The following is an 18454-nucleotide window of genomic DNA, read 5'->3' as shown; positions in this document are numbered from 1 at the left end:
GTCGCTTTGCCCCTCGCTCTCCGGGCCCGACCCTTTCACGATAAAACTTCTTTGTTGACTGAAACTTCGCGAAAAATACCCCGCCAGGTGACGGCCTGGTGGAGTGAACTGACCTCGTATTTAAAAACCTTGCCCTCTGCTTGCGTGGCCCCAGTAGTTTGTTTACTAAGCGAGGCAGAGGCAGGGCCACCGAGGTTATTCGAAGCAGGAAGGCTCTTTGTTTCGGTGTAGTTTATTTTGTGCTTAGTCTCTGGCACCAATAAGCAGAGTTTTGTGTGTGTGTTTTGCTTTGTGAGTGCGTGTGTTTTGGATGTGGCTGTTCTGGAACAAGCTGACTCTTGTGAACTGAATACAGAAGTGAAGACATGACTGAACATCTGTGACTAGTGAAACGCATTTGCTAATCCGTAGAAGGTAGTTAGGTTATTTTTAAGCAGTTTTATCTTTTTAGAGTTTATCGAATAATTTCGTGAGTCTGTAGAGGAAATTCCTAATCGCTTTCCTGTTGTTGCGGTTATCGGTGAAGATACATTTATGCTTTGGGTTTATTATGTGGGGATATAAGCGTCTTGCAACCTTACGGGTTGCGATTTTGATGATTTTAAATGAAGATCGTTAGGGACTGTCGTGGTGTGCAGTAATGGGTGATGAAAAGTTTGATGTTGTCTGTATATGTGATGCGTGGAGGGGATCAATTTATCATTTTTTTTAAAGAAGTCTTTCGATAGGAAAACCTCAACTGTAATGATATTTGCATGTTATACTTGACAGTTTACAAAGCATAGTTACATGCCTTCACATTTGATCTAAGATCCCTATGGAGTAGGTAGGTATTATTATCTTTTATAGGTGTGGAAGTTAGTTATTTTAATAGTTTGTCCAAGTTTCACACCCTAGTAAGAGAAAGATTTGAACCTAGGTATCCTGATTACACAGTTTTCCTTTCATTATGCCTGAGTTGTTTTTATTATATGCCGTGAGTGAAAGGTAATCACCACAGGAGACTCCTTTGGAAAAAATAGTAAAGTGAAACTGCTGAGGAGGTTAGGAATTACTTTCTTTTGACAGGTGGTCCTAGTGTGTAAATTTCCATCTACATCCATACATCCTTTTGGATTCAAATTTTAATGACTCACTCTAGTAATGAATGTGTTTATTGATTTATCAATTGATATATACTGGCATGTTTTATTAAATTCCCATTCTTTGAGCTTAAGCACTTAGTACTTGCATACACTTACCGTATGATAGTGGTGATTCAGGAATTGCAGAATCGCAAAGGTGGAATCATGAAAGAAATATTTTCCGAGTGCTTCTAATGCACTGCCCACCCCCCTCAGTCGGGGTGAAGTACAAATGATAGTTATCTACTGACTTGAACACTGTTCTCTATTGAAATAACTGACATTTACTGAGGACTTGATGAATGGCATGTACTTCACTAAACATTTTATACACATCTCATTTAACGCTCTTAAGACTTTTAGGTAGGCACCATTCCCTTTTTACAGATGAGGAAACTGAGGGTTAGTATGATTAAGTAACTTGCCCAAGGTCCATACAGGTAACAGATGTCAGAGGCAAGATTCCAACTCAGGTCTTGACAGACTCCGTGGTTAAATTTATAAGTGGATACCCAGTGTCCAGTGTTGAGATGACTGTATTTTTGTCACTCCCTTTATAAGATGAATTATCTACATAATTTGACAAAGCTTTACTTTGCATTTGTTTTATGACACTGTTAGTCATGAAATGAAAGTGAATCTTAATACTGCTCATGCCTAATTTTGCATCATTCCAAATTGGAAGTCTTCTGAAATTTTCAAAGTTAGTGTAAATTTAACTTGAAAAAATGCTGGAAGGAAAAGGAGGATTACAGAAGATTTCAGGATAAAAATGACAAAGTGAAGACACCAAAAAGCTTGGAAACAACTTCTGTTTGCTGAATGAGTTATTACAGGTTATTTCTTAAATTAAAAAAATGCAATTGGGTTTTTATTTGATTATAAAAGAAACATTTTTTTTGTTTTTGGTAGGAGACTTGGAAAATATGGCTAAACATAAAGAAAATAAAAATTTTTTAAATCTTTAAATTTTATCACTCGTTAAAAACACTGTTGATGTTCTTCACTTATCTGTTTTTTAATATGTTAATCTGAGCAAACAGAAATCTGAAATACCAACCTGCAAAGAGATTGTTAAGCTCTTCCATCTCTTTTAAAAGTTGCATGTTGCTTTCCTTCTCATGGTACCATATATGATGTTATAATGCTCAGAATGTTTCATATTTGTAGTAAACAAGACTGAATTCTATTAGAAAATGGGTTGTTTGCCAGATGGATTTTGACCCTTCATATTATGTGTTTGCTAGGTATTAAAGATCTCTAAAGTGTTCAGTGTATTAAGTTTTATTTTTGTAAAATCAACAGTTTTATAATCCATTCTTATAATACAGCCATGCCTTGTTTTATTGTGTTCACTTTATTGAGCTTTGCAGATATTAATTTTTTTTACAAATTGAGAGTTTGTGGCAACCCTGCATTAAGTCTATACGTGCCATTTTTCCTGAAGCATTTGCCCACTTCATGTCTCTGTGTCACATCTTAGTAATTCTTTCAAATATTTCAAATTTTTTCATCATTATTATATTTGTTATGGTGATCTATGATTTACTGTTGTAATTGTTTTGGGACACCATGAACTGTGCCCACAAAGACAGTGAACTTAATAGGTAAATGTGTGTATTCTCACTGCTCCACCAACTGCTGTTCCCGTTTCTTTTTTTCTCCTTGGGGCCTCCCTATTCCCTGAGGCCCAACAATATTGAAATTAGGCCATTAATAACTCTGTAATGATCTCTAAGTATTCAAGTGAAAGGAAGAGTCACATGTCTCTCACTTTAAATCAAAAGTTAGAGATAGGTAAGATTAGTGAGGAAAGCATGTTGAAATCCGAGATAGGCTGAAAGCTAGGCCTCTTGTACCAGTTAGCCAAGTTGTGAATGTAAAGGAAAAGTTCTTGAAGAAAGTTAAAAGTGTTCCTGCAGTGAACACATGGATGATAAGAAACATCCATATTGCTTATGTAGAGAAAGTTTTAGTTGTCTGGAGAGAAGATCAAAGCAGCCACAACAGTCCCTCAAGCCAGAGCCTAATCTAGAGCAAGGCTCTAACTCTCTTCAATTCTGTGAAGGCTGAGAAAGTTGAGGAAGCTGCAGAAGAAAAGTTTAAAGCTAGCAGAGTTTGGTTCATGAGGTTTAAGGAAAGAAGTTGTCTCCATAACACCAAAGTGCAAAGTGAAGCAGCAAGTACTGACGTAGAAGCTGCAGCAAGTTTTCCAGAAGATCCAGCTGAGATAATTCTTGAAGGTGGTCACACTGAAAAACAGATTTTCAGTGTAGATGAAACAACCTTATATTTGAAGCAGATGCCACCTAGGACTTTCATAGCTAGAGGGGAGACGTCAATGCCTGGCTTCAGAGCTTCAAAGGACAGGCTGATTCTTGCTGGGGCTAATGTAGCTGGTGACTTGAAGCTGAAGCCATTGCTCATTTACCATTCCAAAAATCCTAGGGCGCTTAAGAATTATGCTTAATCTACTCTGCCTGTGTTCTGTAGATGGAACAACAAAGGCTAGATGACAGCACATCTGTTTACAACATGGTTTACTGAATATCTTAAACCCACTGTTGAGACCTACTGCTCAGAAAAAAAGAAGGTTCCTTTCAAAATATCGCTTATTGACAATGTACCTGGTCACCCAAGAGCTCTGATGGAGATGTACAACAATATGAGTGTTGTTTTCATGCCTGCAAACGCAACACCCATTCTGTAGCCCATGGATCAGGAAGTAATTTCAACTTTCAAGTCTTATTATTTAGGAAATACATTTCATAAGGCTATAGCTGCCATAGATAATGATTCCTCTGATGGATCTGGACAAAGTAAATTGAAAACATTCTGGAAAGGATTCACTATGCTAGATGCCATTAAGAACATTTGTGGGGGCTTCCCTGGTGGCGTAGTGGTTGAGAATCTGCCTGCCAATGCAGGGGACACGGGTTCGAGCCCTGGTCTGGGAAGATCCCCCATGCCGCGGATCAACTAGGCCCGTGAGCCACAATTACTGAGCCTGTGCGTCCGGAGCCTGTGCTCCGCAACAAGAGAGGCCGCGATAGTGAGAGACCCGCGCACTGCGATGAAGAGTGGCCCCCGCTCGCCACAACTAGAGAAAGTCCTCACACAGAAACGAAGACCCAACACAGCCAAAAATAAATAAATAAATAATAAAAAAGTTAAAAAAGAATATCAGTTTCTTAAAAAAAAAAAGAACATTTGTGATTCTAACACAACATTGTAAATCAACTGTACTTCAATAAAAAAAAATAAAATTTAAAAAAAGAACATTTGTGATTCATGGGAAGAGACAAAAATATCAACACTAATAGGGGTTTGGAAGAAGTTGATTCCAACCCTCATGGATGATTTTGAGGGGTTCAGGACTTCCGTGGAGGAAGTAACTGCAGGTGTGGTGCAAATAGCAAGAAAAATAGAATTAGAAGTGGAGCCTGAAGATGTGACTGAATTCTGTAATCTCATGATAAAATTTTAACAGATGAGGAGTTGCTTTTTATGGTTGAGCAAAGAAAGTGGTTTCTTGAGACAGAATCTACTCCTAGTTAAGGTGAAATGAAAAGTTGTTGAAATGACAACAAAGCATTTAGAATATTAGGTAAACTTAGTTGGTAGGGCAGGGGCAGGGTGTAAGAGGATTGACTCCTATTTTGAAAGAAGTTCTGTTAGGTAAACTGCTCTCTATCATCAAATATTTGAACTTCAGAGCTTGAGGAGATCTTAGATCTTCCTCATTTTATCGATTAGGAGTCTGATCCTGCAAAGCACTGATATTTTTCAGTTTCAAAAAAAAAATCTGTTCTTTGCTCAAGGATATACATATTTTAAAAGTAAAAGCACTGCAACATTGGAATAAATGTGGCAAGTATTGATGTATGAAACTCTCATAAAGACATTAAACGTCTTGCCATAGTAGTGTGCTCTCAGTTCAGCCCAGTGATATATAGAGCTGACGTTTTTCTTTTTCATTTTTCTAAATTACTGCTCACACTAGCAGAGTGTAATATAAAATCTCATCAGCCTATTTTTATGGACTGCCAAAACAATTGTTTTTTATGCTTTATGAATTATATTCATTGGGAAGGGATGAAGCTGAACTTTATCATAATTGATCATGTTCTGTATCTATTATGGTAAAACCTTGAGGTGACTTAGATTTGGAAGTAATGGGTTAAAAGGATAGGAAATTGTCAGAACCAGACAGCTAGTTACTGTCTTTCTAGAACCACATGGTCCTTCACCTCTGCTTCCAGTAATGCCTGCTTCATTCTTCTTGCCACAGATCAACTTTCACTGCTTTGGCATGCTTATGGGCAAGCATACATGCACTTATTTGACAAGTGTTTATTGAGCACCTGTTACGAGCCAGGCACTATTTTATGCACTTGGGCTAGGCTGGTAACAAAATAGACAAAATCCCTTCTTTCATAGAGCCTATGTTCTTGTTTTTGGCTTGGTAGAGGAGCAGGGGAGGACAGAAAATAAACATGTAATAAATTATATGGCATGACTAGATGGTTATACGTGCTGTGGAGAACAGTTAGTTGGGAGGGAACAAGATGGGTGAGAGAAGGATGAGATGAAGCTGGATTACAAAGGAGCATGAGTTAATTTTGGTGGTGATGGATATGTTCATTATCTTGATTGTGGTGACAGTTTTACCAGTGTCAAGTGTTATCAAGTCATATCCTCTAAGTAAGCGTATTTTATTGGCTGTCCGTTATTCCTCAGTAAAACTTTTTAAAAATCCATTGTTTTTCACTCATGCATGGCTTTGTAACCTCATGTATTAATCATTTGGTAGCTGTTGGATCAAGTTATGCAGATCTTCCAAAGCTTGACACATTTTCCTGTGTAACATAAAAGTCACATTCATTAACGTCACCATTTATCTCAGAAGGGCTTTAGGTATTGGAGAAGCTGTCGTTCTTATTGTGGTGGAAATAGGTTTTCTAAAATCCTAATATTTGCTTGGAAGTTTTATTTTTGTCATTGGCAGCAAATATTGTCAGTGTTTTCCTTGGTTCTTAGGCTCCCTTCATTCTTTTGTGACACAATGCCTGCCGAATACCCAAATCTGTCTGAATAATTGTCATTTTGTTGTTGTTTTGTTTTGTTTTTTTTATAGTAAAAATGGTGTTTCGTGGGAGGTGGAGGTGGGGAAGCAGTTCAGCTGGTAACTCCAAAGAATAATACAAGTGCTTTTTCTTGAGACAACCACTGCTGTTGAGCCTGAGTCCAGGAGTGAGTCCACACTCTCTGTATTTTTCACTTCTACAATTTCCACTTGGTTCTTCTTTAAATCTTCTTTTTCCTTTGCACTTTGGATCCAGTGAGGAGGCAGAAAACACAGTAACTTAACTAGAGAAAGTTGAAAGAATTATTAACCTATGATAAGAGAATAATTATAAAGATGTAAGGACCACGGTAAAAGGTACCCTGGGCCTGAGGGAAAATGTCCAAGTAGGGACAGACTGGGGAGGGGTGAGGGCCCCTCCTCACAGCTGTGGTTCAGACCTCATTGGAGGAGTATGGAGTTGTCCAAGCCAGAGCTAGTCCACAGTTTCTGGGCGAGCAGGAAACAACCCTCCAGGGTGCATGCAGGAGACTCAAGGTTGATGGGGAGGCATGCAGACAGAGTTAGGGTACCACTGTGGGCGCAAGGCCTGGAGTGTGTTGAGCTGATATCAGTAGGGCTGTGAGAAGTTGGTTACTAAAGCAAACCTGACAGTGCAGCGGGAGCAAGGAGTGCTCCAGTCCTCCTGTGTTGTTCCTCCAGCACCCTCTACCGACAAATTTATTTTTAAAAACTGTTTAAAAGAGTCCAGTTTCTTATCACTGAACAGGTGGTACTGAAGGATAAATTTGGAGCTGAGAGGAAATATTCAATACATTGATACTTGGCACACTCCTGCTAAAACTTGGGAGTTATTGCCTGTGCTGCTGAATTTGCATTTGTCCACTGCTGGCAAAATCCTTACCACGAACTCTGTAACTACTGCAGGAGTCCACAGTACCTGCAGTTAGCTGCCACTGCTGTTTTTAGAGCCAGAAGTAGGAAATGGCTTTACTCCTTCCCTCCATCTTATGATCCCACAGAAGAGCTTCTCATTGACAGCATGTAACTCAAGCCTAGTCAGCAAGGCAGATGTAGTTTTCAGGCTTCCAGGAGCAATAGTATAGGTGAATGTTAGTTTTGTAATGATCAGTAATCTGGAGAGATAAGAAATAACTAAGCTTTGGGATATATGGAGAATTGGAATTTAAATGTATGCTTTCAAGGCCTAATTACCAAATCCACATTTTAAAAAAATAGGTATACTTTCACAGTCAAAAAGGAAGTGTTTTTCCACAGAATTTTAGCAGTTAAAAATTTCTTTTTCTTGTAATTGTAGAAGTAGCAATGAAACAGTAGACACCGGGAAAATGGCAAGAAAATCACCCGTGTTCTCATCTAACCAATATAATGGCTCTCATTTTTTTGTATTTTCTCTTTTAGGCCGTTTTGGGTTTTTTCCCTAGTTGTAAGAACAGTGTGTATTCATTTTTTTATTCCTGCTTTGTTTACTTAACATTATGCATACTTCCATATTGTCATATAACTGCTATTTTTAAGGGGCTATAGACATTCGTGTAGTGAATGTACCACAATTTATGTAGTCACACTTCTGGTTTTAGCTATATAGGTTATCCACAGATATTTTGAATACTGTTTTTTAATGTATTTTTAATATTTGTTTACTGTAATCGTAGCTACTAATTATAAAATTTTTGTTGATAATTAGCTATTAAAAATCCTTTGTTACTACAACCAGGTGAATCAAGGTCAACATTAACAGTCATAAAAATCGTGTTGATAATGTACCGTTCATATTCTGTGATGAGATGGCACTTTGCCTATGTGATTTTCCTCCCCAGAACCCACAGCCCCACTCTAATCATGAGCAAAAACATCAGACCAATTCTGGGGACTTCCCTGATGGTGCAGTTGTTAAGAATCTGCCTGCCAATGCAGGGGACAGGGGTTCGAGCCCTGGTCTGGAAGGATCCCACATGCCGTGGAGCAACTAAGCCTGTGCGCCACAACTACTGAGCCTGCGCTCTAGAGCCTGTGAGCCACAACTACTGAGCCCGCGTGCCACAACTACTGAAGCCTGTGCGCCTAGAGCCCGTGCTCTGCAACAAAGATAAACCACCACACTGAGAAGCCTGCACACCGCAACAAAGAGTAACCCGTGCTCACCGCAACTAGAGAAAGCCCGCGTGCAGCAACGAAGATGCAATGCACACAAAAAATAAATTAATTAGTTTAAAAAAAATCTAAGTCATCAAAAACAAGGGAAGTGTGAGAAACTGCCAGAGCCAAGAGACGCCTAAGGAGACATGACAATTAAATGTAATGTGGATTCTGGGATAGAAAATGACGTTAGGTAAAGATCAAGGAAATCTGAATAAACTGTTGACTTTAGTTAACGATAATGTGTCAATATGGGTTCATTAAGTGTAATAGAACTACCATCCTAATGTAGGATGCTAATAAGAGGGGATACTGGGTACTGTGTACGGGGGAGCATTGTCCTGTCTCCTTATATTTTCTGTAAATGTAATCTGTTCTAAAAAAGTATTAAACCCTTTGTTTATTAAATTATCACTAGTTTATCACCAGAAGGAAAGTGGAAACATTTTGAAATCTTACGTGAAAGAACTTTCAGGGTAGAGAATGGCTTAAGAGTTAAGATGTACCCAAAACTTTAAGAGTTGTCTTGCATTTTTTCTCATAGTAGATACTTAGAATATGTTTGGATTGTTGGCTAAAAAAACTAATGGGTTGGGCTAGCCTTGAATGGGTGTTGACTTCCACAGCTGGCACCAACTTGATAACCTCGCACACTATTGGGTGTTCCCCCTCCCTTTCATCTCATGGGCTGTCTCCATATTCAGTCACTAAGGACTTGAAGGTTTTGTTCAAAAAAAACTTTACTGAGCTAGGTTCTGTGCTAGGAACTTCTAAAAGGTATGCTTTGTGAAGATATTAAGTATTCAAATAAAGCAACAAAAGTTGCCATAGGATTTAACAGAAGAAATTTGCCCTTTAAAACCAGGAAGAGCTTTGTTTTATTGTTCTAGGTAAGTTTGCATTCATAACCAGCAGAGTGCATTGATTTTACTTCGGCCTGAGCAAGATTTGTAATTTTACTGCATGTTAACTTGGTGGAGCCTTACTCCACCACAGAACATTATTTCATTTTTAGTGAAGGGCCTCAGGCTGCACCTTTTGTAGACTGCACTCTCCTTTTGTACCCTTGGCCTTTATTCTCTTGAGGTTTTGGGTGGTGGGAGTGATCCTAGTAAACAAAATAGATAATTTTTTCTTTCACTCCTCCCCCCCCCCCCTTTTCCCCATTGAGGCATTTTATTTGCACATTGTTACATACTCCTAGGAAAAAAATTCCAGGATTTCTCTCCTATGTGTTTTTGTCTTGTTTCTTCATGGTCCTCATGCCAGCTGAGGTTGTCAGTACAGTGAAACCAAGCTAGCAGAATGGAAGTAGGTTATTTTGACATTTTTCTAGATTTTTGAGTTGCACTTCAAATCTGGGCCTGATCACTCCATGCTTGTTTAACTTGCCTGTGAGGTTCACAATAATTTTCCCAGCTCTGTGATCATCTGTGATTTGAAATTTGCCAATGTAAGCATGCTTCATCATTACAGTTAGAAACCAGATGATTTTGGAGCATGGCCTGGCAAGAACCTGGCATTTGTCTCTCTTTTCAGCATTGTTAATGCTCTTGAGAGCATCAGCCAGGTCATTCATGCACACCATTGCGGTAGCACGGAAAGATGGTGAAAAGAGTTTTCTTTGACTTTCTGTGTTGGTGGTGGTTGTGCTTGTTTTAGTTTTAGTTTTGTGAAGCAGCTAAGATCCTTTATAAAACAGGATGGACTGATTTATGTCTTAGTCACAAACTTCCCCCAAACCTGAGCAACAGAGGGTTGCGTTAAGTTTCTCACTGACATCACGTCCAGTGTGGCTGGGGAGAGATCCTCCTGCTAATAATGCTGGTCACTTGGAGATCTAGATTGGAGACCATGGCTTAGCACATGATTCCACAGTCGTTGAGGCAAGAAAATGCAGTGTGATGGATTGTGTTCATTGGTGCCCAAAGACTTCTATGCAGAAGTGATGCACATCACTATAACTCATATTTCATTGACTAAAGCAAGTCACATGTTCAGGTATCATTTCAGAGGTGACAGGGGAGTGCAGTACTGCCACATACCCAGAAAGTAGAATGCCAAAAATATTTGATGACCAATGCTGATGATTTCCACGGTCCCTAGCAACATTAATTCCTACCTGGTCAGATGAAATAAATGTGCTCATTGGGATACATTTCAATCTACAACTTCATTAGAACACATTTTAGAGAGGGAACTAATTTTTTTTCATGTCGTTACCTTTTCTCATTTGTTCTTTTTTCCTACATCTGTTTAGACACCAGTACTGTAGAAAACTGATTTTATTAAAATTAAAGTGTATTTAAAGTTTTCGTTATTTAATGTCTGTGAGTTTTTGACAAATGCAGATAGTCATGTAGCCACCACAATCAAGATATAGTTCTTTCACACCCCAAAATAACTTCCTGTCTTTTTATGGTCAGCTCCACCCCCAGACCCTGGCAACCACTGATCTGTTTTTGTCTGTATAGTTTTGTCTTTTCCAGAATGTCATAAGTGGAATTAAACAGTATGTAGCTGTTTGAGTCTGGCTTCTTTCAGCTTAACATAATGCATTTAAGATGTAGTCACATTGTCGCCTGTATCAGCAGTTTGCTCCTTTTTATTGCTGAGTAGTATTCTGTTGTAGGGATGTGCCACAGTTATCCATTCCCCAGTTGTGGAATGCTTGGGTTGGTTGTTTCCAGTCTGGGAGAATTATGAATGAAATTCACATAGGTTTTTGTGCAAACATAAGTTTTCATTTTACTAGGTTAAATACCTAGGAATTGGATTGCTGGATGTATGGTAAGAGTATATATGTTTTTATTTTTATTTTAATAGGTATGTAGTGGTAATCTTACTGTGGTTTAAACTTTGTTGTTAATGTAAAAAATACGTAACAAAATTTACTATTCTAACCATCTTTAAGTGTCTAATTCAGTGGCATTAAATATAAGCACATTGTTGTACAGTCATTAGCATCTTAACTGTGTTTTTAATTTGCATTCCTTAATGAGTCAGCATTGTTTTCATTTGTAGACCTTCTTTGCTGAAGTATCTGTTCAAATCCTTTGCTGAATTTTTTTGGACTCTTCTTATTGTTAAGACCCTAATTAGTAAGCTGGACGAAGAATTTGAATAGATAGTTAGTTCACAAAGAGAACGTGGCAAAATGTGGAAATATCCAGCTTCACTAGTAATAAAACTACTTCTTAAAATTAGCTGTTGTACTAGTTATTTTTACCCTTATATTTCAGTAATGTGTTTCATTAGAGGGAGCAAATCTACTGTTCAAAAGGAAGAAAATTATAAATTTGGAGCGGTAGATATATGTAGGATATTGACATTAAATTATGAAAAAATAAAACATTCAAGAAAACTTGATCACATAACCAGGGTGTGTATGATAAAGTCAAAAAGTTGTCTTTTGGAATTGGGGGTTAGGTTTTAAATCCTCATTTCCTCATTAACTTGCTTGATAATATAGTTGGGCTAGGATTAGAAATAGAGTTTGCTAATCTTAAATCTACTCCCCACTTGTTCTTGACTGTCAGAGGTGGTGGTAGGGTCGAATTTTTTTCTTGTACTGTTTGGCTGGGGTACAGCAGCAGTTACTGTCTATAAAGTTTTCTGTCTTGCTGAGTTGCCCTTTCCTGGTCCTTTGGCTAGAGAGAGCAAGCTTTGGGGGGAATTTTTTTGTCTGTTCTTATTGGTGTTTCTAGCTTGCCAGCTTCTCCACCTCAGGCTCCAGTCCAGGATACTTGAGGCAGAACACAAATCCAGAGAACTCACTGCCTTGTGGTTCCTTGGCGTCCCAGCTTCTTTTGCTGATGATCTGCCTTCTCTTCACCTTTTTGAGTTTTCTTATGTTTGTTTTGTATATGATATCCTGGGTTTTTAGCTGTCCTTGGCAGGAGGAGTAGGCAGAAAACTACTATTTCATCTTCATCTAGAATCTTCATTCGTTTTCTTGTCTTTATTGCTGCCTTTCTCTAGAGCGAACCTTTATCCTTATTTTCTAGATGATATGTGTTTTACATGTTTTTGAATTTTTTTACATGTGGAATTGTATAGGAGTAGGTGCTCTTTGTGTCTGGGGTTCTTTATCACTCAACATCATTTTGTGAGATAAATCCAAATTGTGGTTTGTGGTTTTGGTTGGTTTATTCTTTTTGCCATGAAGTATTACATTAAATTATATGAATATACCAAAATTTATCCAAATTTATTTGCCAAATGTAGGCAATTTGGGTAGTTTCCATTTTGGAGGCATTATTACGAATAGAGCTGCTATGAACATTCTTGTACATGCTTTTGGACATAAGTATATAGGGAACTATTAATTTTAAGTAAGATACTAGCAAAATACTACACAAATATATACAGTTGATACTTGAACAACACTGGTTTGAGCTACTTGGGTCCACTTATATGTGGATTTTTTTCCAGTACTTATATGGTGTTGGCCCCCGCCCCATTCGTGGGTGTCACATCTGTAAATTCAACCAACTGCAGATCAGAATTTTCATCTGAATTTGCTTGAATCCGTGGATGTGGACAGAACCTGCAGATGTGGAGGGCCAACTATGGGACTTGAGTGCCCTGGAGTTTTGGGATACATGGGGGCTCTTGGAAGCAATCCATCCATGGATGCCGAGGCACACCTGTGCTATAGGCAACATACACTTATAAAATAAGGAAAGAACTTATTTCCCCCAACCCTGATCCCCCCAAAGTAGCAACTGTTAATAGTTTCTTACGTATTCTTCCAGAATGAATGTTTAACTATGACCTTTATATACCTGTGCCTTGTGTCAGATTTTTCTCCTGGAATATAGATTGGCAGGGAAGAACCTTTCATTGCTTCTACTCCGTGCACACGGACTAGGTAAGGAAATTGAGTTGAGGATATAGAGCAATGGCAGCTGCAGCCTATCTCTTAGGTAGCTTTTCCTGGCCTTCATTTCCCTGATAAGGGGTGGGTAAGCCACTGCGAATCAGGTGTGGCTCGGGGCCTGCTAAACAGCTAAGTGTTTGCCTTGAAGAGTTTTATAGCTGAGGCTTATCGCCATTCTGGTTGATTTATAGCAACAATCTTTGCCTTTCCATTTAGGGAAATATTTATTCATAAAGTACTCTTGAGCAAAACTCAGTCACAACTTCATCATGTGGGGAAAAACAAGAGTCAGTACTGCAAAAGAGATTTGTGATGTTGTTTCTTGGACCAAATTCTGTATTAGAGTCATTTAGATGAAATGGTTTTAAGTTAGAAATGGGTTGTTGGTTGCATAGTACTAGGCTTTTAGGAATGTTGAGACAGATTATTTAGATTTTATTTTGCCTTCTTTCCCTGATGAAGATAATAGCCAGTGAAAGTTTTAACACATTTTAAAAAACATGGTCAGTGAAATAGGAAAATTGCTAACATGAGTTTTCACATTTGTGTGTGTATGTTAAATAAACCACATGCAAAGACCTCCTGCTAAAGAACTTCACTGATAAAATTGGACTTGGTGGGCTTCCCTGGTGGCGCAGTGGTTAAGAATCCGCCTGCCAGTGCAGGGGACACAGGTTCGAGCCCTGGTCTGGGAAGATCCCATATGCCGCCGAGCAACTAAGCCCGTGCGCCACAACTACTGAGGCTGCGCTCTAGAGCCCGTGCTCCACAGCAAGAGAAGCCACCGCAGTGAGAAGCCCGCGCACCGCAATGAAGAGTAGCCCCCACTCGCCGCAGCTAGAGAAAGACGGCGTGCAGCAACGAAGACCCAACGCAGCCATAAATAAATAGATAGATAGATAGACAGATAGGACTTGGTAGTGTTAGTAAAGTTCAGCTATTATATTTACAAATTGCATGTTAACCTTTGATTGTTTTTTTTAAAGTTTCATTATACAAAATTTCAAACTCACAAATAGATTAATGTAATAAACTTCCGTATAACCAGCATCTAGATTCAACAGATACAAGCATATGGTTGATAATTCTTTTATCTCAACCCTTTCCCTCTTGCCTCCCCACACGTCTGCTGGATTGTTTTAAAGGAAATCCCAGATACGATATCTTTTCATCCATGAATACTTACGTATTCTAAGAGATAATTTTTTTAAAACAAATAACCGCAGTACCAGTATCATACTTATTGTCTTTATCCTCCAAGTTTTAAAGTAACTATCAATGTTATTACTATTAACATGATGATTATTGAATTCTCTTTAGGATTTCTTTATAGTTCCTTTTGTCTTTGGATATAGCCTACTTGGGGATATATGATCATGTTTTAAAGTCTAAAGTAATTATTTTCTGTGATTAAGCTTGATATACACAGGTTTTATTTGTTTGATTTGTTTTTGGTTTATTTTGCATTTGGATTATTATATGATTTCCACTTTTCTTATTATGTAAACGATTTCTATGGTTCTAAAACAAAGTGATTCAGAAGTCTAATGTTCCCTTCCCTTTCCTTGTTCTTATATAATCAGTGGAGCTTGTGAAGTCCCTGATACAATAATGATAATTTTATGCATATGTGTATTTTGAGAGAGCCATAGTTATTCTCTGATTTTTTTCAGATGTTCCATGAGCAAAATCTATGTCTATCTATCTATCAGCATACCTAAACATACCACTACGATAGAGCAGTGGTTCTCAAACTTTTTTGGTCTCAGGATCCCTGTAAATTCTTCTAAAAGATTCAGAAGAGCTTTTATTTGCCGTATAAGAGAATAAAAAAATTTAGAAATATTTATTCGTTTAACACACCCATTATGTGTTAATATAAAATTCTTTTAATGAAAATAACTATATATTCTAAATCCAAAATACTGGTGAGAAGAGTGGATTTGTTTTATATTTACGTACCTTTTAAATGTCTGGTTTAATGGGAGGCAGTTGCATTCAAACAGGTGTCTCATGTAGCCTCTGGAAAACTCCACTGTACAATGGCAAGACAATGAGAGTAAAACACTCTTAGTGTTACGGCAAAAATAGTTTTGACCTTGCAGGGCAAGGTGAGTCCAGTCCTGTACTTTAGACTGTCGAGCAGAGCTCCGGGCCTTGATTTAGATTTGTTGTGTTTGCTTAGTTTTCTGTTTATTGGTTCATCCTTCAGAAGGATGGAGTCTACTGAAGATCGGTGTCTGGTCGTATTCACGTGTTTCTCTGTCCTGCTAGTGGAGGTGCTGTCTCTCCAGTCCCACCCCACTCAACCCCACCCGCCCCTCGCGGTCGTGCTGTGGGAGTGTGGGGAGACATGGTGCCTCCTGCAGGTGGGCACATCCCTCAGTCTCCTGCTGTGACGTCCTTGCCGCGGCTCCCTGCGCCACACAGGTCACCTTGTGGGGCTGGTCCCTGTCTAGGAGGCGCCCGGCTGGCGATCAGCCACTCACACCCGTGTTGATACTGTTTCCGGTGTTTGTCCCTGCGTCCCGCTAGCCGGGGTGTGCCCACAAAGGCTGTCCCTGCCCCACCCCAGTCCATCCCCGTATAACTGGTGGCTGACCAGCCACCATGTTGGTGGAGGGTGACGTGGCGACCCTCGTGGTGACCCTCGTTCGTGTAAGCCCAGCGGTGTCTCTTGCTGCTTCCCCCTGCACTGTGTCTTGCTTATGGGACACCCCTTGCCGTGCTGTGGCTACTGCGCCCTACTTTCTACTCCCGCAGCTGCTTGAGAGCTGGCCGGGGAGACAGGATGAGGTGGAACCACTTTGCCCTATGACTGCACCTGTCTCCTCACACTCGCACTCAAACCCACCCTGAGTGGTTGATCCTGCAGTAGCCCTTGCCTGTCACTAAAGTTAATTCACGGGCGTCTAAGCGCTTCTGGCTTCGATACCCTGATGTTGAGAATGACTTTGAGTGCTTGTTTGGCTCCTACCTACAGAACTGTGGTAATTCTAGAACTAATCCATGCTCGTGGGCATCAGCGGCTCTGCTCTGATGATTCTAGATGACCAGGATTGCACGTTCTGTGGCCCTATTAAGGAGTCGTTTTGCGTACCATGGCAACCACCGTGACTGGGAACTCGGGTGATGGGAAATCCGGATTCGATTCCATAGAGAAGCCTGGTAATCTACTACTCCAGCGTAGGAAGGTAGCAGATTTGCCACTCACGACCCAAGGGTGGGGAGGCAGTGATGAAAAACAACACTGGACACTTTCGAGGTCCGGTAATTGGAATGAGTCCACTTAAAATCCTTTAAGGCAGATTCATTGTGTGGCAAATCTGGTACCGGCAGCTGAGGTAATCCCCAGCTTCAGTGGCAGGGTATTGAATTCGGTGCAGTTAAAATGCTGTATGATTTGCCGCGCAGGTTTGTGGATGGGGAGCCTCCGTTCCTATCCCTACCCCCTGCTTCTCGGCGCCCTCCTGGCTCCTAGTCGAGTTTCTGTGGGCTGAAGTGTGCACTTGAAGAAATTGAAGTACTCAAAGCAGGCGCGAGTTGCCTGCACACTGCTGCTGGAAATCCTGGAATGGGAGCGTGGTTCTATTTTGTTTGTGTTGGAGGTTGATTGTGGAGGCCGATCAGACGGGATGGCTGGGATGCTCGTACTGCACCGCTAGAGCTCAGTCTTAGATTGATGCAGGACCGACCAAAGTGAAAGCTTTTGCCGTGGATGTTTTCATTACTTAAGGAAGAAGGTGAAAATGGGGGGTTTGAAGAGATTCTGATTCCATGTTGTTCTGACCATAAACAATGCCGACTGCCCTCGTTATTTCCGGTAATGTGCCGGTAGCTTATTGCTGGCAGCTTATGGGAAACCAAAGTCCTTCGGATGGTGGTAGCTGGAGTGTCTGGTTCCAGAGCTGAAATGTGAAGGCACAGTGGTGTGATCTGCGCTTAATTTGACTCAACCTGGACAACGCTACGCGACTCCATCAGAGACAGGATTGGCGCTTTGATGGCTCTTAGTGGGTGGTGGTGCGCGGCCTTTCTGTGTTGCTGGAGCGATCTGTCTGGCTTACTGATAGCCGGGGAGACTAGTGTGCCCACCACTTGGGTTACCCCAGTGCCTGGTGTCCCTGACTTCGACAAATATTGCTTAGCCACCCAGGGTTGAGCGTTCACAAGTCCGTGATGCTCTTAAGGGGCCGTAGCTGCGCCACACTTCTCAACATGCGCGTATCCCAGTCTGGCGGGTGCTGCGGATTCATTATTAAATCTATTAGTGCTGGGCTCTGGGTTGCAATTATTCCTCATTAATAAGGAATTCCCTGTAAGAGAGTAGATCAGAAGCTTGCATTAAGTCCCTGCCCCTTGTTCATACTGCCCATTGCCCCTCAGATTGCCCACTTGGGGTTGGCATTTGGTCTTGGTGGATCACCGAGAAGATGGTCTAAATGAAAATCACAACCAGGTTTCGGTAGGTGGTCCTGCGGAAAGACCGCGTTAAGGACCGAGCAAGCGAGCTTGAGGGGTAGCTTTCGGCCATCTGTATGTCACCCGCCACCCCAGGCAAGACTGACAGTAGTGCCATGAGAATCACTTGGGGCGGGGGTGGAGGGAGTGAAGGAAGAGCTGCTGCCCTTTGGTGGCCAACCCGTAGCCCTGAGCTTCTGTAGTTTCTGCTTAAGGTGGCCTCTGGCTCGCCTTTCTCTGGCCTTCGTGGTCTTGGGATGCCCCCTCCACACTCTATTGTGTGTGTGTCTGTTCCTGTCTGTCTCTCCCTCTAGGGCTGCTCTGCTGTTTCGATGTGGATGTGTTTTTGTGAAGTTTAAACTTAGGACCGGACTTAGGACTTTAGACTTTAAACTGTTAGGACAGGAATGGTGAAGTGATTTTGCATATTTCTATCTATAATCTGTTGGTTATGAGGAGGTACAGTTTCAAAGAAAACCACGGTTTCCGTTATTTTCAATTTTGATTTATTTACAGAGCTCTCATACAAAGGAACAATTGACCTTTTTACATAAAAGAAAATTTTTAAGTTTCAGATATACTAGATTATCATCCTGATCACACTTTTTAGTTCTCCATGATGTTGATTAATGTTTTACCTAGTGATAGAGTCTTGCTTTAACATGCAATATTTTAGTTTTTGGTGGCCTATTATTTTTTTAAAAGTTATAACCAAAGATAATTCAATTTTTTTTTCGTTAA

The 18454-nt window shown here is 40.2% G+C and overlaps 1 protein-coding gene and 1 pseudogene across 3 annotated transcripts in view; one reads left to right on the top strand and one right to left on the bottom strand.

Moving 5' to 3' along the window:
• LOC309659087 (small ribosomal subunit protein uS8 pseudogene) overlaps positions 1-18448 on the bottom strand; it is a 35832-nt pseudogene extending 17384 nt beyond the window's left edge. The window contains exon 1 of the transcript XR_014268343.1: positions 114-18448. The product of XR_014268343.1 is annotated as a small ribosomal subunit protein uS8 pseudogene (transcript). The remainder of the gene's footprint in view (positions 1-113) is intronic.
• Positions 1-18454, top strand: part of MARCHF6 (membrane associated ring-CH-type finger 6) — a 75930-nt gene that overhangs the window by 706 nt on the left and 56770 nt on the right. The gene's annotated exons all lie outside the window — the stretch shown is intronic.

The sequence above is a fragment of the Balaenoptera physalus genome (assembly GCF_965194825.1).
Source record: "Balaenoptera physalus genome assembly, chromosome: 3".
Lineage (NCBI taxonomy): Eukaryota > Metazoa > Chordata > Mammalia > Artiodactyla > Balaenopteridae > Balaenoptera > Balaenoptera physalus.
The sequence above is the reverse complement of the archived record's forward strand: the minus strand, read 5'-3'. Positions and strand labels throughout refer to the sequence as shown.